Source organism: Harmonia axyridis, chromosome 4 (assembly GCF_914767665.1).
Source record: "Harmonia axyridis chromosome 4, icHarAxyr1.1, whole genome shotgun sequence".
Taxonomy (NCBI): Eukaryota; Metazoa; Arthropoda; class Insecta; order Coleoptera; family Coccinellidae; genus Harmonia; species Harmonia axyridis.
Genome location: NC_059504.1, coordinates 22,599,444 through 22,626,520, shown reverse-complemented (window position 1 = coordinate 22,626,520; position 27,077 = coordinate 22,599,444). Strand labels below are relative to the sequence as shown.

The 27,077-nt window shown below is 32.8% G+C and overlaps 1 protein-coding gene and 1 long non-coding RNA gene across 5 annotated transcripts in view; one reads left to right on the top strand and one right to left on the bottom strand.

Annotated features, from left to right (window-relative positions):
* The window catches only part of LOC123678246 (muscleblind-like protein), a 440,933-nt gene that overhangs the window by 336,204 nt on the left and 77,652 nt on the right, over window positions 1-27,077 (bottom strand). For both annotated transcript variants that reach the window (XM_045615156.1, XM_045615157.1), the window contains one exon: window positions 4,955-4,992. The gene's annotated coding sequence lies outside the window, so the exon portion shown is untranslated. The remainder of the gene's footprint in view (window positions 1-4,954; window positions 4,993-27,077) is intronic.
* LOC123678247 lies at window positions 9,340-10,130 on the top strand. 3 transcript variants are annotated; one of them, XR_006747208.1, is made up of 4 exons: window positions 9,340-9,450; window positions 9,510-9,666; window positions 9,867-9,995; window positions 10,055-10,130. It is a non-coding gene; the product is annotated as an uncharacterized LOC123678247 (long non-coding RNA). The 3 variants fall into 3 exon arrangements; XR_006747209.1 differs by having other exon boundaries at window positions 9,510-9,776; XR_006747207.1 differs by having other exon boundaries at window positions 9,510-9,995.

Here is a 27,077-nt window from a genome sequence, read left to right as displayed (position 1 = left end):
TGAAATTGTTTACTTAAAAAAAATTTTGATAAAACAGTATATTTCGTGATAGGATATATTTTGAGTCCACCTCGATTTCATAATCAGCTGATGATACAGAGCGTCCAAACAAAAACAGGCAGAATACAAATTTTGCACTATGGTTTAATATCCTCTCGAAACGTAAACAAAAAATGTAATATCATATTCAGTAGTATCGTGGCAATGAATGTTTGCGATTTCGTTATTATTTATGGACAAATTTCAGAAAAATATTTTTTTCATTCAATTGCTCGATTTTATCTCAAAAAATATCATCACTCAGAAAAACAGTACGGTATAACAACCGATTTTCACACCAGAATTCAAGCAAATATACAAATTTATTTTCCGAGAAGATTCTGAATTTGATACAAAAATCATTCTGAATATAATATTTTCTGCCGCAACTATTCTAGATATTTCAAAACGCAAGCTGTCAATATTTCAGTGCAGGGGGGTGAGTTTTTTTTCGAACAATTCCAAAGGTTTGAAAAGGCTTTGAAAATAATGAAACAAAAATCAATATTGAGGAAGATATCTAGAGGTTTTCAATATATACATTATGAGATAATTTAGGACTCTTTCGAACAAAAAGATCTGTATGTCTCGGGTGTCCCAAATTCGTTGTCCATTGTGGGGATATCAGAACACCTTTTGAAGGTACATTTTCAGGCTCGATTTTTGAGAGAATTGATTTGATGAAAACCGCAACCTTTTAAATTCAATTATTTTCGAGCTATTAAACAAAATTAGAAAATTACGTGGAAAGAAGAGTTCTCATAACTTCTTTGATACAGGTGCTTTAAACATAAAAAGCAATCATTTTACAGGCACTTTTTTGTTAGAATCCGTTGGTGTTAACATTTCTATAATGAAAAATTTCGCATTTTTTCTTTTTCAAAAATATACTGAACTGATATATGTATTAATTTCTTATTCATATCAGACTATAAAAAAGTTTCAATTTTACCCGGCAAATCAACCAAGTGTCTATCTATGATGATCTGTGAACTTCAGATAATTAATATATTCGATGGGCTCCAAGGTCTCCAGATTTAACATTAGATTGTTTCATCATTCCAATATTTTCAAATTGATAAATGTTGTTCTTTAAATGTGAACAAAGAAAAAAATCTTACGGTATTGAATCCGTAGCCTTTGGTGGCCACCGAATATATTAATTAACTGAAGTATACTGATGATAAGAAATTTATATATAATTTTACAAATTCTTTTGAAGGGGAAAAAAGCGAAATTTTTTTGGTTTACATTCGAAAACTGTATTGTAACCAGTATAAATTATAACTTCGCAATTAATGACAATAAAAAACAAGTGATTACACCAATGGATTCTAATGAAAAAAAAAATCCCAGTAGAATGTTTTTGTTTCATGTTTGTAGCACCAGTAAAAAATAAGTTATGAGATTTTTTTCATTTCACGCCGTTTTACAATTCCCTCATGCTCTTATAACTTGAAAACATTTTAATTCATATAAATATATAATAATAATAATAATATAAGAGTTTATTGCTCAGTTTTCCACAACAATCTAACAACTCTAAAAAAAACTGTGAGTTATATACACTGAGAGGTGCTAACTGTATACAGCTGTTTGAAAATAAAAAATCATATTCTAAACGGTAAGGCACTAATTCAAAAAATATTTCTACAATTTTGATTACAGTTAACCATAAACTAACTAAAAAATTCTCTATTCGGTCACATTCGGAAATTTTTGTCTACATCGGGGAACGTCAACATCAGGTAGCAATTTGGTTTTTCGTATTTCGGTGGGTGTCATCTTCGTTATTGAAATTTCTCTTAGCCGGGATTCATAGGTCGATGTCGGTAATAGGAAGGTCTAAAATAGTTTTCTCAATTTTAATGTTGATTCATGATATAATTCTCTCGAGTTCGAAAATGTGACGTTATTTTTTACTAGCTCAAAGAGGTTCTGAGAAACCCTCACAGACAACCAATTTGGGCACCCGATACCTACAGCAATCATCTTCTGACTTGATAATATAAACATATTCTATTATTCTCTAATCGAATTGAGACAGACTATTCACTAAAAGGATAATCGTTTAGAAATAAACCCATGTCGCTTATTGATTCACTAAACGCAAAAAGTTTTGATCAGTTCATTACAGCTGAAAACTAATCTATTCTGAAAACTCCAACTCCCAAGGTTCATTGAACCACTCTAATCATCAGATGGAAGCTGTTCGTACTGCTGTCTGGCAATCGACACAATTAATTCCACAAAGTGAATCTGGATATATTTTCACAATTTTCGATTTCCCGAGATTTTGAGGGTCAAGTTATAACCCTATTGAAGCGTTTTGGGGTATTCCCATGGTTACTTGCTAGTAATTTAATGTTGCCTGTATTATATTATTTGCTGATGGGCTGTTAATGCATTCAGCATAAATTAAATTATACCATCTCTTAGAGTGAATTTTCGTAGCTACAGGCATGGTTGAATAAAAATTTTTTTCTACATTCATGCAAAAAGCAAAACTTTATTGAACTATATTTAGTGGAAAAAAAAGTTCTTTATTGCACTAGTGCAATTAAGTTTTTATTGCACTCATCTGTCATACTGCTTCAACGTGCTGTCATCATGACAAACAAATATTTCAGCCTGAAGGAAATAACGATGTACAGTTACCAAGTACTAGTACGTTTACAACAGTAACAAATCAAGAAGTGGATTTAAAAAGTACTCCACTACGAAATATTTATATTGAAAATTGCACCAATTCTTCATTCACTTACAACATTGAGGGTAAAAATAAAGTTTGAGTTAAATTGTTCCTAACGTATTAGTTCCTGTTTCAGTGCAAATCGATATTAATAATAAAGTATTCAAGTTGCGCTTTTCATTTTCCTACACCTAGTGCCGCATCTCAATAAATCATTTTTTGCTTTTTGCATGAACGTAGAAAAAATGTATGCAACTCGTGCAAAAATTGTTTATTGCACTCAACGTGTGGACAATTTCACGTCGAGTGCAATAAACATTCACTTTTTGCACTTGTTGCATAAATAACTATTGATCAACTACGATCAATTTTTATGTACCATATTACCACCTACTGGTTAATAGCTGTTTTTTAAAAGCCCAAGAACTTTGAATGATATTACAAGACAGAAATATTGTAGGAATGAATTTTTTATTATTCCAATCTGGCTGATAGTTTTCTGAAATTCATTTTCCAATAATGATTTCCGGCATATGGCCGCCGTGGCTTCAAGTTACAGAGTCCATTCGATTTCTCACTATTTTTACAATAAAAAATGAATAAATTTTTCCAACTATTTCAGAATTTCTAGTTCATCGTAAGAACTATCATAAGGGCATCTAATTTTTCCAAAAAAAAAATAAAAAAAAAACGTTGCTAAGTAATATTTTGACGGGAAGCTGGTGGCAACAGAATCCTTGTCCTTTGTCTTTTTGAACCTTCACGAATGCTTTTGGTTGAAGAATATTGTACTTTGTCATGTGTTTTCCCGATTCTTTCACAGGAATAATTAAGTGCCTTAATGATATTTGACAAGACTATTTCATGAGACAATAGTTACTAGTTATCAAAGGTATTGAAATTTTTGGTGCCAACAGCTGCCAAGTTTTGCCGCGGGTAGACTTTGGTATTATTACATTCACTGTTTTAATTTTTAGTGTAGATAATATAATGTTTCGAATGAGGTAAGTGTCTCTTGCCAAAACTAAGTGGCGTAGATATAAGGGTGCGATGATCCTTTTCCTTTTGCAAATCTACGCCAGTGTCTTCTGATTCGAAAAAAAATATTTCATTCTATTTTATTTCAAATCAACAGATCTTCACTAGAAAAATAGGGATCCTGATTTTTTTCATAGAATGTGCTATTTTCGAAACAATCGAGTACAAAACGAACACTTTCCACGAAAATCTGCAAAAATTTATTTTTCAAATTTTTAGTGATGAATGAAAGTACAAAATTTGACGTGTTGTATTGAAACGCTTTCAGATGGCATTTAATTGAACATTTATCAATTTGGAAAAATTAGAAAAACTAGTTTTTGTAGATTTTCGTGAATTTGCTTTGTACTCGATTATCTCGAAAATGGCACATTCTATGAAAAGATTCAGACGATCTTTTTTTTGGAAAGCTTATAGTTGGATTCAGAAATGAAATAATTTTCTCGAAAAAAGATAGTGGTATAGAGATAATAGGAAAGGGATCATCGATTCCTATATCCATCTCTTCGAAAAAAAAAATTGTTTTTTTCAAACTTTAACACAATATATCTCGAAAACAAATCATGTTAGGATATATGTTTATATGGATTTCTTTCCATAAAACACTTGTTCTATCCAACACCAAAGTTATCGCACTCAAATCTGGACCAATCTGTATAATTAAGTGTTTCAGAAAAAGCTTTTGCAATTTAAGGTCATATTAAATTTTTTTAGGGATCAACCTTATGATAATGTTCCTGTATACCCTTAATAGTGGTAACATAATCAATATTTTGATTCATTACACACTAGAAATAAAACCGCAATATATCAGTTGGCAGGAAATTGGGAAAAAACTGCACACTCCACAATCCTGCGAAACGCTAAAATTCTCATTTAAAAGTTCCTTATTCTAGGGAGAATTCGTCTCTAACGATAGTTTCGAATATTCGCCATAGAGGACTTTTTCCGGAAGAGTTACCAGCTGGCATTTGCATGAAATTCGCGTAGTTTTTGCGAGTTGTAATCGATTAGCATTTGAAACCCCTATTTATAAACATGCGAAACCCTGTTGTCGACTAGAAATTCTCTACTAAGTGCAGAGTCATGTTGCACGAAGCGAATTCGGTTGACAATTCACATTTGCATTAGAACATTTGAATAATCTGAATAGGTGCTCATTCTGTGAAATTTTGGATTATTTACCTTTGACTAGCAGTAGCTTCTCGCGGGGTTTTCTCTTCCTGCAAGACAAAAAAAAATTTATTAGAAAAAAATGGAGACTTTCAGCATGTAGGAATGAATTTCATACACTTTTTGTAGAGTAAATAGTTATCATAAAAGTACAAGTGCAGATTGTTGTTCTTCATATGAAAATTATACTGTGCATTACTACCTCAATATTTGTTCTAGCATAATATTGGATTTTCATCTGGATTATACAGGGTGTTTCATTGGGAAACGGAAATACTTCACAGGTGCATAGGTGGCACCGAGGCGGTTCTGGAGATACCCCATTTATTGGATCTGTCTTCGTAGCGGAGATACAGGGTGTTTTATGAATTTTGCCCGTTTCTTTCTGAGGCCATATCAAACGAACCACCCGGTATATTTTCTTCATATTTGGCAAATATTTTCCTAATTGAGAGCCCAAACGTATCATGCAATAACCGCCTTGAAAATCCAGGTCCGGGTTAACAACAAATTATGAATCGTTTGAATCCTCGAAACAACATTCTATACATCGGAATTTTGAAAATCTGATTTGATATTCGGAAACACCACCAAAAACTAAACTGAAACGTGTACTTCAAATTTTCGCGCAGACAGTTTTACTGCACAAATTTTCAACGTAAAAGTGAAGTTTTTGAGAATTTGGATACCTGAAAGTGGTTTGAAGTGACTTTTAACAATGAATGATCAAAAATATTGAATCCATAATTATTTCAACATTACTTTGTAATTCTTTTTCACATTGGTTTTCCTTTTTATAGTTGTATACCATTTCATTTTTTATTTTTGATATTCTGAAACGAGCAAGAAAATGTTCAGATCAAAATGGAGGACATTTCGAGCCGTTTTTGTAAATATTTTTCTAATTATTTTGTTATTATGTTTTTTTGTGCATAATTATTTCAAAATATACGATATCAACCTAATGCATTTCAATTCTCAATAAATAGAAACTGAAATAGTATATACAGCTATAAAAAGGAAAACCAATGTAAAAATGAATTACAAAGCTATGTTGAAATAATTATGGATTGAAAATTTTTGATAATTCATTGTTAAAAGTCACTTCAAACCACTTTCAGGTATCCAAGTTCTTAAAAACTTCACTTTTACGTTGAAAATTTCTGCAGTAAAACAGTCTGCGCAAAAATTTTAAGTAAACGTCTCAGTTTAGTTTTTAGTGGTGTTTCCGAATATTAAAACAGATTTTCAAAATTCCGATGTACAGGGTGTTGTTTCGAGGATTCAAACGATTCATAATTTTTTGTTAACCCCGACCTTGATTTTCAAGGCGGTTATTGCATGATACGTTTGGGCTCTCAATTAGGAACATATTTGCCAAATATGGGGAAAATATACCGGGTGGTTCGTTTGATATGGCCTCAGAAAGAAACCAAAATTCATAAAACAACCTGTATCTCCGCTACGTAAGTAAGACCCAATAAATGGGGTATCTCCAGAGACGCCTTGGTGCTACCTATGCACCTGTGAATTATTTCCGTTTCCCAATGAAACACCCTGTATTAAGAAGCCATGGAACACTATCAATGACAACAAAGTTCATAAAATCTGAAAACGTTTTTAAATGGGATTGGGTCACAAACCACTTATCACAATGCAATTCAAAAATGGAAAATAGAGTAGGTACTAAAATTTTTTCGATCCTTCCATCGAATTGAAGAAAAATCATTTTCTTATTCAGTGGCAAATCTGTTCATTCTACCATACCTTGAAGGAGAAAATCGTGCAGGAATATCTTATATTTCATGGTACTAGAAACTTTCCTGCCACGGATTTCTCTATTATCTGTCAAATTTGTGATACAGAAAACTGTTCTGTCAACCAACATTTTTCAATGCAAAAATCTCTAAACGAGATCGATGGAATTATTACATAAAATTTATGAATGTAATGAAAGTGCAAATAATATATAACACTCTTACGAAAGATTCATTCTAACACTCGTTCGTAAAAAAAAACTCACTACTTCGTGACTCGTTTCTGAACTAAATTTTGAACTCGTGGAAGAATACCATTGCCTTCTGTACTTGTATTATAAATAGGTAACTATTCTTGTAGGTTTCGGCTGTAAACTTCGTCTAGATTTCTCGAATTTGTCATTAGTTGCCATGATTTAATTTAAATTATTAAAGATAAGTCAAATGAAAAAATCATAATATATGGACACATTAATTTTGACAAAATTAAATGAAGACCACGTGAACAAAAAGAAACATAGTCTGAATTATCTTAAGGAGTTCGAAATGACTGCATACTAGTCTCATCAATATTAATCGCTCATATGATATGCTCCGATGTCTGCAAACTTTTCTTAAATCGAACTGCACCTCATTTAAATTATATTGAAATTATTAAAAAAAGTTTGCAGATATCTGAGAGGATCATATGAGCGATAAATATCGATGATACTTTTCTGCTGAAAATATGCAGTGATGTAGAACTCCTTAAGAGAATTCAGACTACCCAGCAAACACGTTACATCACTTGGCAGTTTCGCGAAGTCTCAAATTGCACATTGACAGATATCTTCATTGCGATTACGAATACTTGTTCTAAACATATTTATTTTGCGACATTGCTTTGTTAACAACAATTCGAAGATGCAGTGATAATAATTTGAGGATATTAATAAATAACCACAATGCCATCCCCATAGAAAGTGGTAAATTAGTAGTTAAAAAGTTTACCATCGAGCGACTTCGCAACGAAGTCTTTTTGAGAACTACACAATGTTAACATGAATTGGATGATATTTCAAATCCTTTTTGAGTGGGTCACTTTATGTTTCCAATGTGGCTGTTTATTCTGGTGAATGTAATAGTAATACTTTGCACATTATTATTTTCAATTATCCATCTGTGGCACTGAAATATCCAGCCCTCAAAGAGTCCGACGAATATTTATTTATTCTCCTTCATCTGGATGTAATAAACAAAAACAAACGATTCAGAGCAATCCGAGAGGTCGTCGGTGAAACCAGAACGTGATCCTAATAGAAGCATTTTTGCAACAAAATACAAATTACGTATTCACTTGGTCCGTTTTCTGGCTGATCGAGCGATATTTCGAAAACTACAATAGCTATAGGCTTCCCGTTTTTTCAGTTTTATTAGTGCGTTGGTGTCTGCCATGTGGCTGGTGATATAGTCCAAGCAGTTGATGTTTTTGTATTTGTCGCTCTCCAACAAAGGAAAGAAGAACAACAAAGGAAGAAGAAGTGAATATATTAAAATTGTTACATTCTGTTTCGTCCAGCAGGACCAAAGGTAAGTTATTTCATTTCATATACTCATATGGAATGAGAAGGCCAGAAATGGATCAATTTGGGTTGAGTCCCATTGTAAAAAACACATTCCTAGCAGAATTTAACTTTTTTTTTTCAATTCTAGTACAAAACGTATGAGTCCATAGGAGGAAATGGCAGTAGGGATTTTGTGATACGATGCCTGAAGAGGTCGTTCACAAATGACATGGCTGAGTTGTGTTCATGGACTGGTCAAAAAGACAATTACAAAGTAGCTGACAGTCCAGTAATGAAAATATTACACAGTAAGTACAAAACCTTAACTGTACAGTACACGAAGAAATAATAGTTTCATGCTTTGTTTAAATTGTAAAAAAAAAAACAAATATTTTATTAAATTTCGGGAAAATTTTTATGGCTCTGCTTGAATGTTATTGCTTCAAGTGAACTTACATCTAGATTTTCAGTAGTCAGTTTGTTTCATCATTTAAAAAAGATGCTTTGAATTCATTATCTGTATTTCCCACTGCCGCCTTTCATTCTACAAGTTTGAAAAATCAACCAGATCTTGGGATTTCTTAATTATAAGTTCATAGAAATGTTAGTCCATGGGTGGCCATTGGTAGTCTATCAATTTTTATGCTAACCATACAAAAGATATCTTTTACCCTTGATGAAAAAACAATATTTTATTTCAGGTGCAATAAAGAAGACAACTGAGGATAAGCTAAAACGGACCAAATATTTGGACCCGATCGATGATTCGGGTTTCTTCGTGAATCGGCTGTGTCGTAAATCCTCGAGTTCCCGAGGATCTGCAACTAAAATCATTACTTGACACTTTTCAACTGTCATGAATAGACACAGTGACAATACATTTGCCTCTATTTGGGTATATTCGAATTTTTCAAGTGAAAAAGTGTTGAAGAGCAATTTTTATTGCTTAATTCATACAAATATTTTGGTTAATGAGGAAGAACAAATTTTACCCAAATTCCTAAATTATCTGAAAAAGTGAGCAGAATTTGGCAGATTGTTTCTAACGAAACTAATCATGGATATTTTTAAGTCATTACTTTCAAAACCAACAGAGAATGATGTGGTCTATTGTTAAAGAATATGAGCAGGTATTCATACAAATATGGCGATAGAGAGCTTGAATAAATATCCGAAATCTAATAAAATAGAAGGAAAAGAAAATAAGGTATTATACACATAATTCTATTCTTGCAATTATCAATTTACGAGTATTCATTGTTTTAGAGTTGACAAGCTATCAGATTTGTTGGAAGAAATAGTTGATGAAAAGATGTGGATGAAAATTATGAGAAATGAAAGACCTAACTCCAACAACTATCAACAAAAAATTTCTGTAGAATCTCATAAAAAAGCAGAAACAATGAAAGACTTAATAGAGGAGGTCTGTATATGATGATAAATATTATAATACACAATTTATATCATCATGTGATCCAGATTGTGGTTTAGGATATTGTAGTCATTATTAAATATGCTTGCACAAATATAAATGTGAGTGTTCCACTAATAGCATCAAAGTTATATTGTGCAAGCATTTGCATGCTGTTACTATGTTCGGACAAAGAATAAATTCTGTTTAAGATGACGACAACAATTTAGAAATTAATGAGCCATCAACAAGTTAACTATAATGAAGATGTGGGACATTTTATAGATGAAACCATTTCTAGTTCACAAAATTTCACATCTATAAGCAATGACACAGAAAATGTAAGTTAAAGCAAGCTCCATTCAAGTTTTTGTATAATTCATTATTTCAACTGTTTTAGGATTTGCTGAAATGTGTAAAACAATTGAAGACTCTCAATGCAGAAGGAAAGAGGAGATTATTTGCAACTATCAATGGAAAATTTTCCAAACATAGGGTCAATGCCAAGAAGAACTAACATCTAAGAAGTGAAAATTGAGAAGCAAATCTATTTCCCAAGAAAAAAAATGAATAGAATGCATCTTCTATGAAAATGACTTTTCTCTAAATTCATATTCTTTTTTCATTTTTAGCAGAGACTACCAGAACTTCATAGCAAATAATTTAGAACATTGAAATGAGATTGACAAAAAAATCGAGGTAATAAATTCTAACTGAACCAGCATGTTACACATATAAGAGACGTACAATGTTCAAATGTGGATAGAAGAACCAGTCAATATCAAAATAAAATATGACATACATCCTTTACATAAATCAATGAAATTAATTATAATTAATATATTATATAATAATATAATATAATTATATATAATTTTGAACAACTGTAAGTTTTCTTACAATAAACTACTTCCTGTATTGATTATACGATTTCATTTCCCATAACTCAATGAAAGTGTATTCTCAACTGTATTGAACAGCCAAAATTCTCTATGCTGTAAAGAATTTGATACAGATTTTATTATATTTCCATTATATGCATTATATCTTAATCTGAAAATAAAATTTAGACAACTGGAGTGTCCGAAAAGGACTTCGAGATATATGTCAAGGATTGGCTCCGACATGCCAAACAACGAAAGGAGAGGATGTTGAAAAAAAAACCAATGAATTAAAATATATATAATATTTTTGTATAGGTGGTCAAATGAAGACCGGCTCTGTTTGTTAATTTTATTATTTTATGAGAGATATATTTCACTTTTTTGTGACGTTTGTTTTTTTATATTAGATTAAATAATTATTTATTATATGGATGTTTCATTACTTCATTTCCAAATTGTATGTACAAATTTCTACAGGATTACTTTTGTGATATTCATAAAATAGTCCCTTTGGCACTATACAGTGTGTTTCCAAATTGTATGTATGACTTTGTACAAGATATTCTACACATTGAATAAATGATATTCTATATAGGAATCCTTGTCCGAATTTGAACAAAATACAAGGCTTTTGACCTATATTAAATATCATTTATTCAATGGGTAGAATAACTTGTACAAAGTCATACATACAATTTGGAAACACACTGTATAGTGCCAAAGGGACTATTTTATGAATATCACAAAAGTATTGTTTTATTTAGTTCAAAATTTTATCTTATATGGAAGTCAGTATGTGTACTCTATGTGTAGTGAAAAAAAGAATAGAATTGAGAAGTCTAATAATGATATCCTAATGAAATCATAATCGAACTTCCTATTGAAATTGATATAATGTTCTCTATGTGTGATGAAAAAGGGAATGGAATATAGAGATATCAAAGAGACCTCGCATGAAACGACCCAATGTGGTTATTAAAAAGACATTTATTGACTCAAAAACTTCCATAAAAGTGACAACAAATGGATGTTTTTTTGGGGATATTTTTTCATGTCTCAATTTGAACAACACAACGACTTGAAATGCGTACATGATGTCGCGAACATTTCGCTGCAAATGCGAGCGGGAGGCAATGTTTTTAATACATCGCATGCGAGCTTTTAGTTGCAAAGTTACTTCCATGGTACTTCACAGTTACCTCCCAGTGTTTGCTGGGATATTTCTATTTGTTTACGTGTTCATTTTGTCATAATGAATGTTTCAAAACATTATGAAGTTTTTTTTTGATTTGGCTTAATTTCAAGTGATATTAATAGGTATTCAGTAGAGTTGAGTATTTCAATTTGAAAGTATATGCGTGGAGAGTATACTACCAGCCTCCGTACTAAACACACAAATTTTGAAATCTTTTCATTTTAGACACAACATGTTTCAACAAAAATGAAGAATCCTCACTAGTGTATTCGAAATGCAAAAAATATTCAGGGCACCATGCCATTTGAATGAATAAATTATTGGCAATTTTTGGAAGGTCATTTTTAATAGAATTGCTGTCTTTAGGGAATTCAATATAAAATAAATCTCATAATTATCTCGAACGGTTTTCAACACTTATGATCTTTAGTTCGAACAATTATAACCATGAAATTTTTCGAAAAAAAGTGTGTATTTTTTGGGTATTCCCATTTAAAAAACGGAGTGGTGTTTCACCACTTTCGGACTAGCCTGAGCGCCAACAATAATTTAATATTATGCGCTGAGTACTGCCAATTCCGTGATGACGTCACACACCGCCATTTTAGTTCTTCTGTCAGTGTTCGGAATCCAAACAAACAAATTGTCATTCAAATTAGTACGTTGTCGTTGAAGAAATTGGCTTATTTTGATAAATAAGATTATTTTAGGAAAGATTTTACAATTAATTGATAGACAGAAGGAACGAAATTAATGGCAGTAAGTTCGAACTTGAAGTTCAACTAATAAACACGGCTTTTTACAAAATCTGGGGAATGATACAGGATTCAAACTCACTGGTGTTAACCTCGTTCCTTCTGTTTATCAATTAATACTGAAATCGTTCCTCAAATACTATTATTTATGAAATTAGGCCAATTCTTTCAACAACACCGTACTAATTTGAATGACAATTTATTTGTTTGGATTCCGAACACTGACAGGAAAACCAAAAATGACGGTGTGTGATGTCAAACTAATAGAATGTATTGGATATGTTTTCCTAACAAGAATAAAATCCAACACAAATAAATCATGGCTATTCAGTAATCCCAGGCACTACTATACTCTAAAAAACACCAGGCTTCAAGTCTAAAGAGAAAACAAAACTTGATCATCAGCGCTTCAGATAGAGGTTTCCAATGAAAAGCTTCATCAATCCAGAAGCATTCCTTCAGGACCGAATTCCCAACGTATATCGGTCTGATTGTCGAAATAATTGTCTTGAAGCGAAAGTTGTCTCCGAAACGTCGTACGTTACAAGAAACATTAGGCTGAGTGCGTGCCCCGAAAGTAGAAATCTGTAATTCTTTCATCTTGTCCAGAAACCATCCCAAACTCAGTTTGCTGAGTAACTGAAGAGTCTGCCCCGATTCCGGTTCTCTTTGTTTTCTTTCCGAGCCCGAATTTACACGAACCCCATTCAATCAGATGATAATTCTCTCCTATAATCGAAACACGTCCTCTCCTCGTATGGAGTCCTTTAGGAGTTGGTGTGTTTCTTTGGATATTGCCCTTGAACTTTCCATCCGGTGTAGTTAGTTGGTTTGTTTGGATCTTTTGAAAACTGGAAATTCATATGGGGTAAATTCTGAAAGAATCCCTCCTGATTTTATTACAGTTTCCAGACAAACCACCATTCTGGATTGATTTGCTCCGAGAATAGCAATCGGAATGAAACTGAAAATCTGTGAATACTCCAGGGGTAGACCCCCTTTAGAAGCTCGGTTTATTTTTTCCAGTTGATAAAAGAGGAGAAAATATATTGAAAGAGAAAAATTGTGAAAAGTACTGACTGGCATCAGGAGCTATTCATCTTTAGTTTTCAATTCGCCTATTAGACATTACACTCCTAAAAACTAATCGAGTGATATTTGGCATATACAAACTCTCTCAGGGCGAGTTCAGCTTCTCTCTGTGGACCATTGTATACGATTATGAATCGTGTGCTGTCTATGGGTAATGTATCTTGAGTATGGCGGAAGTCGAGGGTAGCACCAATTTTCAAAAAGGTCGAGAAACTTAAAGCCGAAAACTACAGACCCATAAGTCTCACCTATGTGTGTCAATTTTCTTGAGGGTTATATCCAAACGGTTGCTTCAGTTCACAATGCAGGAATCCATTATGCCATCCCAGCAGCATGGGTTCGTTCCAAAAATATTAATTATTACCAATCATCTGATTTGCCTGAATTACTGGACTAAGCCGTTGGATGCTTGGATTCCGATGGATGTAGGGTATCTTGATTTTGTAAAAGCATTTGATCGAGTGAGGATCGAGTGGCAGAGTGTGGAGAGATGGTCAGACAAGTGACGGTTTGGAGACCTCGAGAGATAAATAAGCATAGGAAGGCCGAGAAAAAGATGGATGGACGGCATAGTCGCTGTAGCCGGTAAGCAATGGATGAGAACAGGAAAAGACCGAGAAGCATGAAAAAAACTGAAAAAGTCCTATATCCGACACTGGATGAAAGAGGGCTGAAGAAGATGATTCGATCGAGTGTCAATGAGGAGACTACTTAATAAATTGGACCATATTGGTATTCGAGGATATCTACTCAAGTTTATCGATTCATTCTCATATGATCGTTCATTTTCTGTTAAGGTGGGTAACACTAAGATGTCACCACCTTTGAAGTCAGTGCTGAGCGTGTACCACAGGGATCGGTTCTTGGGCCCCTTCTGTTAATTTTATGTGTCCAATCTGCAACTTGTATTGAGCTTTCCTTCCACATCTTAAGCAGATTAATAAAGCTGTACAATAGGTCGGGGTGTCATCGATCTCTGCAATATCGACTGGTTGCTTCCACTGAATGTATTCTGTATTTAGGCAACAATAATCTAAGACGACCTTTTTTTATTGATGGTATTGCCTTGGATGAAAGCCTGTGCCACGTCGTTCTAGGATAGTTATAGTATATAACACGACACCATCGCCACTGAAGAGATCATAGCGTTCTGCTTGCAATTGCTGTTGGCTTCTCTGAATACCCTCAAAGGATGGTCATCATTGTCATACTGAGGAAGGAATACGAATATCGAATATATTCTCCCATTTTCGTGTATATTTTTCTTCCCCTTTCATATTTTGGGTATCTCCTAATCAGTACATTGTTACTACAATTGCTATTGATATCTCCCCATACGATTGCCTTACTGAAGAAGGAAAACGAATATTGTAATGAATTTTTCCGGTTTTTGTTTTTATTTTTCTTTTTTCATATTTGTGCATATTCTAAATAACACATTATTACTAATACATAAATCATGGAAATGTTGGAATCTCAATATTGTCTATTGAAGGTTATACACAGTTATATTTCCAGATCTTAATATCATAAACAAAATAAAATAATAGATTGAAATAATCATCATTTCAGTGTAATTGTCAACTTATCAGAATTATGAAAGGCGAGTATCACAGAAGGACTGAGGATAATTGAATGAAGACTGATATGGGCGCCCGCAGGGGGGGGGGCACGCCCCTCCTGAGATTTCGATTGCCTCATTCTTCAGCACAACACCCTCAATATTACTTTCTCAATCTGAAGGGCATGAAAAAAAGGAAAGTAATGGATTCTCAACAATTTTCCGGTTTTCAATGACAATCATGGACACCTTATCGTTTTTCAATAATTTTCATTTTGCCCCCCCTGAGAAAAATTTCTGCATGCGCCCATGAAGACTGACATTCACATTACCCACAAACCATCAATGTTTGTTCAATATGTTTTCAATAGGAACACACATTTTCAGGGAAAGATAATGAATAACAAGATTATGGTACAAACTTTCAGAAAAATACCTAGAGATGCCCTGCCTTCTGCAATTGTACTGTATTTTTGTGACAGCCTAAGATCTATCTGTTCTCAAAAGGAAAACACCCTATGAAAGAGCTTGAAATGTCAAGTTGAAGAAAATCAGACATGATAATGGAAAAAAAAGCAAAACATTGAACAGATAGAAAAAGCAGGAGGGAGACAACACCCAAACAGCAAACTATCGTTGGTAAATAAGTTGAAGATCATAAATACAGCATAATACGTACGCATGAGTTATCTGCTACAATACTTAAAACTACAAGAAACGAGTATTGCAAGGTTCCTATATACAAAGCAGTAATAATAACTGCGGTTGGTGCCTCATGATACATAAGCAGTCTGCAAATCACAGAAGGACTGAATATTGAAAATATTGAGGAGATCAGTAAACAAACAAATAGAAACTGATAGAAACGTTGAAGGATAACGACAATAAAATTGAGAAGAATAATAAAAATCCAAATAGAAAAAAAGGACCTCTCTCTCCCAAGAGAGCGAACAGTCGAAAATTATGACCAGCGGAGTTAATTTTCTTTAACAATCAATAACAGAAAAACTGTTGAATAATAGAATAGGCGAAGGCAATTAAATTTCAGTCCCCATAAAATAAGAAGACTTGAAGCTTGCTAGCTCTGAGACTAGGACTCGATAACAAACCATTTACTTCTTCATCATAATTCTCAATTTGTTTTACGATGAATATATTTTCGCTTTCTGGCATTCTCATATTATAACGAATTCAATTTTTTCAAGAAGGCCCTAAACACAACATAAATAGATAGATATTTATGCAACAAGTGCAAAAAGTGAATTTCACGTCGAGTGCAATAAACAATTTTTGCACGAGTTGCATACAACATTTTTTCTACGTTCATGCAAAAAGCAAAAAACGATTTATTGAGGTGCGGCACTAGGTGTAGGAAATTGAAAAGCGCAACTTGAATACTTTATCATTAATATCGATTTGCATTGAAACAGGAACTAATACGTTACGAACAATTCAACTCAAACTTTATTTTTATCCTCAATGTTGAAAGTGAATGAACAATTGGTTTAAAACGTATTGCCAATCTCACAGCATATCTGATAAATATGTAGTGGGTTTGAACGTTTATGTTTGTCATGATTACAGCACGTTGAAGTACAATGACAGATGAGTGCAATAAAAACTTTATTGCACTAGTGCAATGAAGAACTTCTTTTTCCACTAGATATAGTTCAATAAAGTTTTGCTTTTTGCATGAATGTAGAAAAACATATTTGTTGAATTTCATCAAAGTCTACAGAATTATTCTCACCCTGTATAGTTCCGCAAGTAAATCGATCTCGACCCCTGAATTATTCCCTCTTTTGTGGGATTATAATTTCATGGCAGTAGATATCATAATATCTTGAACTCCTTCCATATTTTAATCAAGTTGGCTCGCAAAGGATTGTCGTTTCTATGGCCAGTTATCTTCATCTTCGCGTCTCGGTCTTGGTAGTAACATAAAATACCATAAGAATCATCTGGCCGATCCGCTCCAAAGAAGCCGTAAACAAGAGGAAAAACTCGGTAATCACTAATTTCCGAGCGAGTAGCGAATTTGTTTTCCATCTCAAGTCTCCCTCATCCCAGAAAGAATAACAATTCGAGCGCATTGAAAATAAAACTCGACAAAACGGTGCCAACATAAAATCCATTTTTAAGTACGTCGGGCGGGTAGCGCTCACTTCCTCCATGATTTTTGTCGTTAAATAAAAGAAAATTCGCCCATCTGTTCTCTACGTGCGACAATAATTCTACTCGGTGGCATTATAACACGTCTGTACCCTGAAAAAACCAAGACAGAAGTTTTATAAAGGTTTCAATCTTTCTCAAATAAACTACTTGAATTTTTATGTCACATGACGGAGATGGATGGCTTGCCGGAGATATGTGAGGTGGGTTTATGGAGTTTCGTGAGAAATGAATTTTTGGTGGAGACATCGAGAACGTACTGACGTGCCAATCAAGAAGTTTTGGGAAAGATTATTATTCTGCGGAGTTTGAGATGTTCGAAATTATTTTATGCGCATGTTCTAGGGTATAAGCCGCTATCGTGTCATCCAAATGCTTGTAATTTGCGCAACATCATACGAAAATGATTTCAATTTTGTCCATTTCTGAACATGAACCGAACTGTTAGGATTGATCAAAAGAAATATGGATTGCTTCATTTTTATTCAGGCAATAAAATCAGTACACAAGGTGAGTCTTCGACTTTCTGTGGTCAAAAGAAACAGACTGTTGAAAATCCATAAAAAATTTATTTAACAGTTATAACTCTCAAAAGGTTCTGCTGAAGGAAATGATTGTTGGAATATAGTTTCTCATTGATATGATGAATCTTCGCTCAACACAAAATTGCATTCAAATCTTCCAATTTCTTCATTATGTCCATTACATTCCATAAAAATACCAGAAATTCAAAGAACTCAAATCATAAAGTAATTTGAACATTCATTAGAGAATATTTGATAGTGAATGACAATGTTTGTTGCACATCAATAAGAGAATACTCAGAAGCTTCTGCGCCAAATCAGTACTCTTCTCGAATTTTTATGATAGACGAGTAACATATAATATTCGTTGGTATAACTTTGAAAGGCGAGAAAATATTTATTTTAGTATCTGAGTTGTTCTCCAGTTTTTTGTGTATACGTTGAGATGTTCCTAATAATAAATATAATTGACTTGGTGAATAATTATTGAACCAGTAAAATTATTTTTTTGGGGAATGTTTTTTATTTCGAATATCCAAAATTGCGGCTGTAGTATTATTAGGTGTATAACTTTGCTTCCGCCGTTTTGCAATATGGCAGTAGCGGTAAGTGGTAGTCGATATAAAAAGATCGTTGATGTCATACAATAAGCTAAGGTATTTGTAAACAAAGAAATAAATATATGTGAGTTGCTATAATACTCACCATTCCATCTATGTTGACCAAGAAACACCATTAGTTTCTTGATGTTCTTTCTCTTTTCTCTTTCGACTGAACATTTGTAACTCATTGTATATGGAATAAATTGTACCTACATATTGTTTATATTTTATAATATTATTTATATATTTATTTATTTTATATCTATACTTTCATCTAATTTAGTTTGTTATACATATCAGTTATACATATATTGTATATATTGTAAATATTGTTTATATTTTACTATTTATTCATATATTTATTTATTTTATATCTACACGTTCATGTCTTATTATGTTAGTCGAAACGAAATATTTACTTTTGCCCATATACAGCAGAAGAAGAAAGTGATCACACATTGAGCTTCAATTCACACGGGTAATGGCCCTGGTAGTCGAAACAGTAAAACTTAAAACTTAACTTATTTGTACACATAACGCCATCGAAATATTAATCATAAAGCTATTCTCGATTAAACATGTCGGTTTATGAGCCAAATTCTCGTCATTTGGGGCAGGTTTTAATTTTCTGCTTCAATGTGGAGAAGGCACAACGAATGCTCTTAAATAAATAAAGTGAGGCCGCAATTAGTGGAAGAACGTGCCGAAAGTGGTTTCAACGCTTCAAAACGGTGACTTTGACATCGAAAACCAGCATGGCGGTGGAAGATAACAGTTTTCCGAAGATGCTGAATTGAAGGCTTTACTTGATCAAGACTCGTGTCAAATGCAACAATAATTGAAAGGATCATTGGGAGTGACGCAACAAGCCATTTCAAAACGCCTGAAAGTCATGGAAAGGATTGAGAAACAAGGAAATTGGGTGCCGTACAAGTTGAAGGCGAGATATGTTGAGCGACGTTTGTTTGCTTATGAACAGCTGCTTGCAAGGCAAAGATGGAAGGGATTTCTGCACCGCATTGTGACTGGAGGCGAAGAATGGTTTCATAACGATAATCCCAAGCGTATAAAATCATGGGGATATCTCGGTCATGTGCCCACGTCGACGGCCAAACCGAATATTCACGGTTCCAAGGTCATGCTCAGTATTTGGTGAAACCAGCTCGGCGTAGTGTATAAGGAATCGTTAAAACCGACTGAAAAATATCGTTATCAAACGCAATTAATGCGTTCGAGTCGAGCATTGAAAGACAAACAGCCGAAATACGACCCCATGTTGCGAAAGTTGTCAAGACATACTTGGAAACGTAGAAATGGGAAGTCCTTTACGGGGCAATAGCATTTTACTACTATCTTGATATTTATAATCATTTTTATTTTTTTTATAGCAGAAAATCATCAGATTCGAAATGAAAAAAATCATAATACACATTTGCTCTAATTTGGTTTGCATTTATTCAAAAAATTTTTACTCTATAATAAGCAGAGATACTTTTTATAGAGTAAAAAACTTTTGAATAAATGCAAACAAAATTAGAGTGTTCTAACAAATTTTTATTTCTTAAATAACATGGTTGAACAGATGTGTATTAAGATTTTTTTTTCATTTTGAATCTGATGGTTCTCTGCTATAAAAAAATAACAAAAATGATTATAAAAAGTATATCCAGGTGAATAGTGGTACCAATATTAGAAACTTTTACTGATAGAAATAACACTTCAAAGCTAATTTCACATCTACGACCAATTCTAGTTTTAGGCAGAATATAGATAATGCCATATCTGGAAACATCTGAAATATATTCATTTGCAGAATTGAATTATCCTTGACCTTTGAAAGGTTAGGATTTTCAGCGAAAATGATTCGTGTTTTTAGCCAAAAATATAATATAATCGAATAAACGCTGTATTCTTCTGATATCACTTGTGCTTCTCTCTCGTCGAAATTCAAATCACTATTTTGAGATTTTTCCAAAAACCACTTGCAAAGAAAAATAACTAGCGATATAATACATCAACGAAATTCCTCTTGCTCGAAAATCTAATTTTGAAGGCTGAAAATCAATACCTATATCACATCTCAAAATATTATGTAATGCTTCAACAATATTTTTCTTAGAACTTTTTTAGCCTCGATAGTTTCAAAGTTGAAAATTTTCTTTCGAAACAGATAACCACGGATTCAAATTTCAAACTCCACAGCGTGATATCCATTCAACAATTTTTTTAATACAGGCTGGTTTATCACTCGATACAAAATGACATAATAACCATTAGTGAAATGCACAGTGTTTCCAATAAATTACATTGTATAATGAAGTCAATCACTTGAACATAGAACCACACAGTATTCAGATGAAATGAACTTTATCCAAACATTGATGGCTGGGCGGGTATGTCACGCGTCAGTTGAATACAAATTTACCTCAGTGGGGGCAACCCCACGATGAAAAAAATCAAATAAAGTTGTCACCGACATCAATATTCATTTCCATTATGCGTCACAAGTTGGGGGGATTCTCAAAGTTATTAACTCGTTTCGAATACTTTCAGAATTTCAAATACCTCGGTCGTTAACACGAAGGAAGTGCAGGGGTACGCATGAAGACCGAAATTATTCATTATTTCGTGCAGAATTAAAGCAGCTGAATGATGATAGGGGTGTCCTCTTTTCGATCTTATACGGAATAGTGGTTATAGTAGTAGTAGATCTTCCAGTAGAAGATAGAGTGACTTTGAAATAAAAATTAATATATTTTCAAAATCATGAATAGTAAAGAAGAAATAAAAAAACGAAATGATAATTTTTCGCGAATTCATTAAATTTCAGGCACTGTGGATGTGTAATTTCTTAATCGTTTTCAAAACAACTTATCTTTATCTTGAACTTTTTCTTCTTTCGATTCATAGGATTTCTACTATTGGAAATATTAGAATATAAATTTGAAAAAAATAAAAATAATGGTTCAATTTAACTTGAGACTCTCAACAGATGACACTACACATTAAGGGTATTTATCTGTGAGTATAGGATTAACAGACTATTCATCTAACCTCATCAGTCTGGATAATGGGATATTTTATTTCTTATCATTCAATATGCAGCTTGACATGATATTCATAAGATTTGCAATTTTCATTACCTAGCAATCGAATGCTCGGATCCTTGTGATTTCGAAACCAATCATACATATTCCCCTTTTCTTTTTTCTTAGACACTGAACAAATATGTTGTTTTTTATATTATACAGAGGTACTGAAATTAATTGTCAGAACCCATTTGTAGCTATTTCCAGAACGAACCCAACCGAATACTTTCATATCAACAAATTCACGTCCTTTATGTATATTCAGACTTCTTCACAGAATAGAATACAATAACAGACCATTACAAAATTTTTGAAAAACTTTAGGTGGTGACTCACCCTTAGTTAATTGTTTTCGGCTAACGATGTGATACATAAAACATTGAACACACATTGTATAAATAAAGTTTTTGTTAAAAACTTAAAATAATGAATTAGAACAAAAATCACATTTAAAAATATAAAATGGAAAATTTACATGTCAAATGGCAAATTTAACTTATGAGCAGATGTATGATGACATAATAACAATAACAATACAGGTTGAATGCGAACCAAGGTACACATGTTTATGTTATTCTTTCTCTCGGCTAGCCTCTATTCAATCTGCACAAATCCAAAATGAATCAAAATCAAATTTTGGGTATCTGATGTAGGTATTAAATTCGAACTAGTTTAGTAATCTAGTAGGTTCCTTGTACCAACAGGTCAAAGGCTAGCCATCATCACATCTATGCGCAATCATATCAAGGAGAGGAATTTTCCGGTTTACCTCCCTTTCAACCGTGAACTGCAGTCTGGTGTGAAATGAATAGAAAACCAACAAAAGGTCATCTATCTTATCTTCTGGGACCGCCAAAAACCGAATACATTACTGAATAAAGGTACTCGCTCTATACTGATAAAAAGACACCATTTAACATTCAATAAGGCTTGATAAATATCTAAGAAAATTTGTCAACTAACGAATGTTTTGTAATTTCTTTTACATTTTGAAGAAATCATCGAAGATTAATTAAATTTACTATTTCTTATTCACAACAGTAGAATTTCTTTGATGAAAGATATAACAAAAATTCATTGTATGAAATTTTTTATATTATTCTTTTGATATGCAGGTTTTTGCTCAGCCCAATTGAGGAATGGACAGAAATATTGGTTCTGAAATATTTCAGAGATTTTATTAATATCTAATAAAACAAAAATATCCTTAATTCAGAATTTTCAGATACTCGAGTGATGATTTCATCATAATAAAATTAAGGAAAATACCAAGAAGAAATATAAACGAGAAACAACAACCATGAATTAATTATAATGGAAATGAACCCATTATTTTCCTCAGAGAGCTCACAGAGGTTATTTTTATAGGTAGAATTGACTGAAAGAATGAAAAATATAAGTTGTAACTTGAAAATTTTTTGTTTTGATCAATTTGATTTGATTTGGCCAAGTTAATGATCTTCTTATAATTACCCTGTACATTTTTGGTCCAAACCGCAAGCAGTGTCTATTGACAGAATCGAAAATATTAAAGGGTTCTCCGAAAAAAAGTTTATCTGCAGAAATATTCAAAACACGTAATACTTGTCAAAACCTCAAAAACTCATGAACCGTTGGATTTATACCCAAGTTATGGCATATTGCTGAAATTGTCATCAAATAAGCTATCTAATGGTGCAATAATATATACTGGGTGTGCCACTTGAAATAACAAACTAAGAAAGTAGTAGTGTTTCCGGTATAAGCGGAAATTGTAGAGGTCTGAAAATATTTTAGGAAGGAAGATCATTGGCTCAAACCGCAATATGCAAATTTTCAGCACAAAATTATGATTAGTTTTCCTTAAACGTCTAATAGGAGGATTCTCAGGTGAATCACCCTGTATATTTGATATAGAAGTTGTAACATTATCAAAAAATTCAATTTTAACAATCAGAAAGTATGAAATATAGGTACAATGTTGTATTTTTATTGAAATGGAAACCAACACATCAACATTTAGACCCTTTTCACCTAAAAATTGAATGATTTGGTATCCACTGGAAGCAAATTCATTTCAGGTAATAATTGAGAAAAATTGTTATAAACTCTAATATCCATATAATCCAATAAAATAACACAATATTGATTTCAATACAATGTGGCTAGTTGAAATGTAAAAACTGATGAAGCTGAGGTATGACAGAACAGTTTAATTATTATTTCATTCAAATCTAAGTTAATCATTGTTTTATTCAAAATTTGGGTATTTATCAGCTCAATATCGCCCAAAATTGTACAGATTCGGATTTTCACATACGCCAAGGTGAATTTCATAGAGCAAGGTCATGGAAGTTCGAACATTGAAGTCTCAGTCATCCTACACAAGATACCAAAACTCTTGAGATATTCCATTAACTGTAGTAATATTTGGTACGAATCAGTGAAGACAACATAGAAACACGGTCTGAATGGGTGTTAATTATATGTTAATTTACTTGGGAAACGACAATATAATAGACTCTAGTCATTTTGCAGAGGTGCACAGCACCATTACGGAAATTTATGAAGACCGAAATATGTTCGAGCTTTTTTGAGAATGAAACGAAATCGACAAATTAAATAGAATCATATTATTCGAATGAATATGGAAATTACCAGAAAATTTGATGTCATGATGCAGAATGATTTATTATATCTTTGGATATTTGATTTATTCGCTTTGAAAAAAGAAAATGATTGTAACCAACCAGAAGAACAACGAAGTCGTGTTAATCTTTCAAAAAATAATGAGTTCAAAGTTAAAACAAGTAAAACGCGAATTTTTCATGACCACTAGATTATTTTAAATGAGATTTCATCAATTACAACTTTTAACTCTTAATATTTACGACTTGACTTGATATTTAAGCTACTTGATTTGAAAACAAGTCACGTCAAGTCAAGTATTTATTCATCAAGTACTGAAAAATCAAGAACATTCTATCGAGATACTTGATTTTAAGAAATTTTTTTGTGTAGTGTATACTTCAATGGGAAAATGATGAAATGAGGAGGAACCTTGCAAAAAACACTTTCACTTATAAAAAGTTGTTGTATACAAGAACCAGAAATATCTACTATTTTAAAATGAAAACACAAATAAAATCACTATATAATATAACAAAATATAAAAAAAAAGTTTCTTAATAATGATAAAGATCATTTGTTTTAAATTCTGGATTTCATTTATACCCCATATGATTTGTTCATTTTATGTATATATAAACGCCTCCGAAGTTTTGTGATTGTTTCACTTCTGAGTTATTTTACTTTTTTTTATCTGTTCATTTTGATTATTTTGTTTACACGTATTTTACACATAGATTTATATTCCGAAATTGTTAATTATTAATCTTTGTAATTTTCAATGATATTTCGTCAAACGCAATTCATATTTTTCACCACGTACAAGCAGCATTTGTTGCTTCTGTGGGTTTTCTAATGTTTATTTACATAATGTTGTCTTGTTATTCTTGTTGTTGTATTTTGTGTGAATAAACGATGATGATGATGATGATGGTCTTATGGATTTTTTGCAATTTTTTATATAAACAGCTGTGGAAAATTGTGTTTCAACAGGAGCTGAAAATGCTGAAGTTGATAAAAAATCTTTGGCTATATTAGCCAAGTTTGGAAAAACGTTCTCGTGCTTCTTCCACCATTCTAAAATATATTCAGAACTGTCAGCAGTTAGTTCAGTCAGGTATTTGTTTATTCCATAACACCAAGACATTTCATTTGCTTGATTTACAAGAGATTTCTTGAATAAATTTAGGAGATCGATGTCAAATTCACCTTTTTTTTTTTTGAAGATTTTGTCTAAGCGCGCAAGAGCTTTCAGAAATATATGGCGTGCAACTCGTGCCTATAAAACTCAAGTAAAATCAAGTAGATATATATCAAGTCAAGAAATAAATAATAATAATAATAATAATAATAATAATTTATTGCCATCAATTTTACATGGTTCGTCAATACAGCAATATTAAAATTGAAAACTGAAAAATTCCTCCACTGAATAAAATTCATTTGCAATCAAGAGCCGATTGATAACCTTCCTGAAAGCTCGCTTTGGTAAATTCTTCATATCGTTGGGTATCTTGTTGAACATCTTAGCACTCCAGTAATAAGCAGCAGAATTCTGAGTGTTTTTCCTTCTATGCAAAGGAGTTCTTAGATCATCTCTATGACGTGTGTTGATCATGTGATAAGTCCCATTTTTACGCAAGTTGGCGCCACCACGTTGTATGTACAGCAGACACTCTCTGATATAAAGTGATGGAAAGGTGAGTATCCCATATTTTTTAAAAACGGTTCTACAAGAATCTCTACTACCCATTTCATGCATGATACGCATCGCTTTCTTTTGCAATATGAAAACTCTCACAGCATCTGAGGCATTTCCCCACAGTAGAATTCCATACAGCAGGACACTCTGAAAATTGGCAAAGTATGCTGTTCTACACATCTCGTAAGTACCACATTTCCTCAGCTCACGCAACAAATACAGAGATTTAGCAAGTCTATCACAAATATAGTCTATATGTGCAGCCCAATTCAATCTATTGTCTAGGACCACACCCAAGAATTTGGCACTAGCTTGGCTCTGTTTACCACCATATTCCAACTTCACAGTTTTATCTGCATTCAGCTTGAGCGAATTGGCAGCAAACCATGTTTTCACCTCTTCTATGGCTAGTTCTGTTCTGTGGGAAAGTTCATCTTTATTTTTAGATTTCACAATGATGGATGCGTCATCACAGTACAAGCACAAGCAGTTACAATGTTTGATTGTGATGTCATTGATGTATACAATAAAAAGTATCGGTCCAAGTACGGATCCCTGGGGTACACCATATTCCACTGCATGTTCCGTAGACGAGACACCATTCAAAAATACTTTTTGGGACCTATTTTTCAAATAGGACTCCAGCAATCTGAGTACAGTTCCTCTAAACCCATGAGCATATAGTTTTTTAAGCAAGATTGTATGAGAGACTGAATCAAACGCTTTGCTCAAGTCAAAGTTGAGCATCTGCATATATTCGCCATTATCCATTCCGTCTATGACCTCATTTATAGCATTCATGAGGGCTGTAGTGGTACTGCGGCCTTTTCTGAATCCATGTTGATTCTCGTTTAATAATTTGTGCTTTTGCAACCATTTCAACATTCTATTTTTTATAATGGACTCGAAAATTTTCGATAGACAAGGAAGTATTGATATGGGTCTATAATTATCACAGCTCTTTTTGTCTCCTTTTCCTTTATAGACCGGAATTATTTTAGCTAATTTAAGTTCATCCGGAAAGTAACCTTCTCTCAAACACTTATTCACCATTAAGGATATTGGGTTGGCAATTTCTTCACATAGACTTTTCAAAATTTCAGTAGTGACATCGTAAATATCCGCTGTTTTCTTAGATTTCATCGATGTTATTATTTTCTTGACCTCATTTTCTGTACAATCAAAGAAAAAGCAGGATTTTTCATTATTCTTCCGTACGTTTTGCGCAACTTCAACTGGT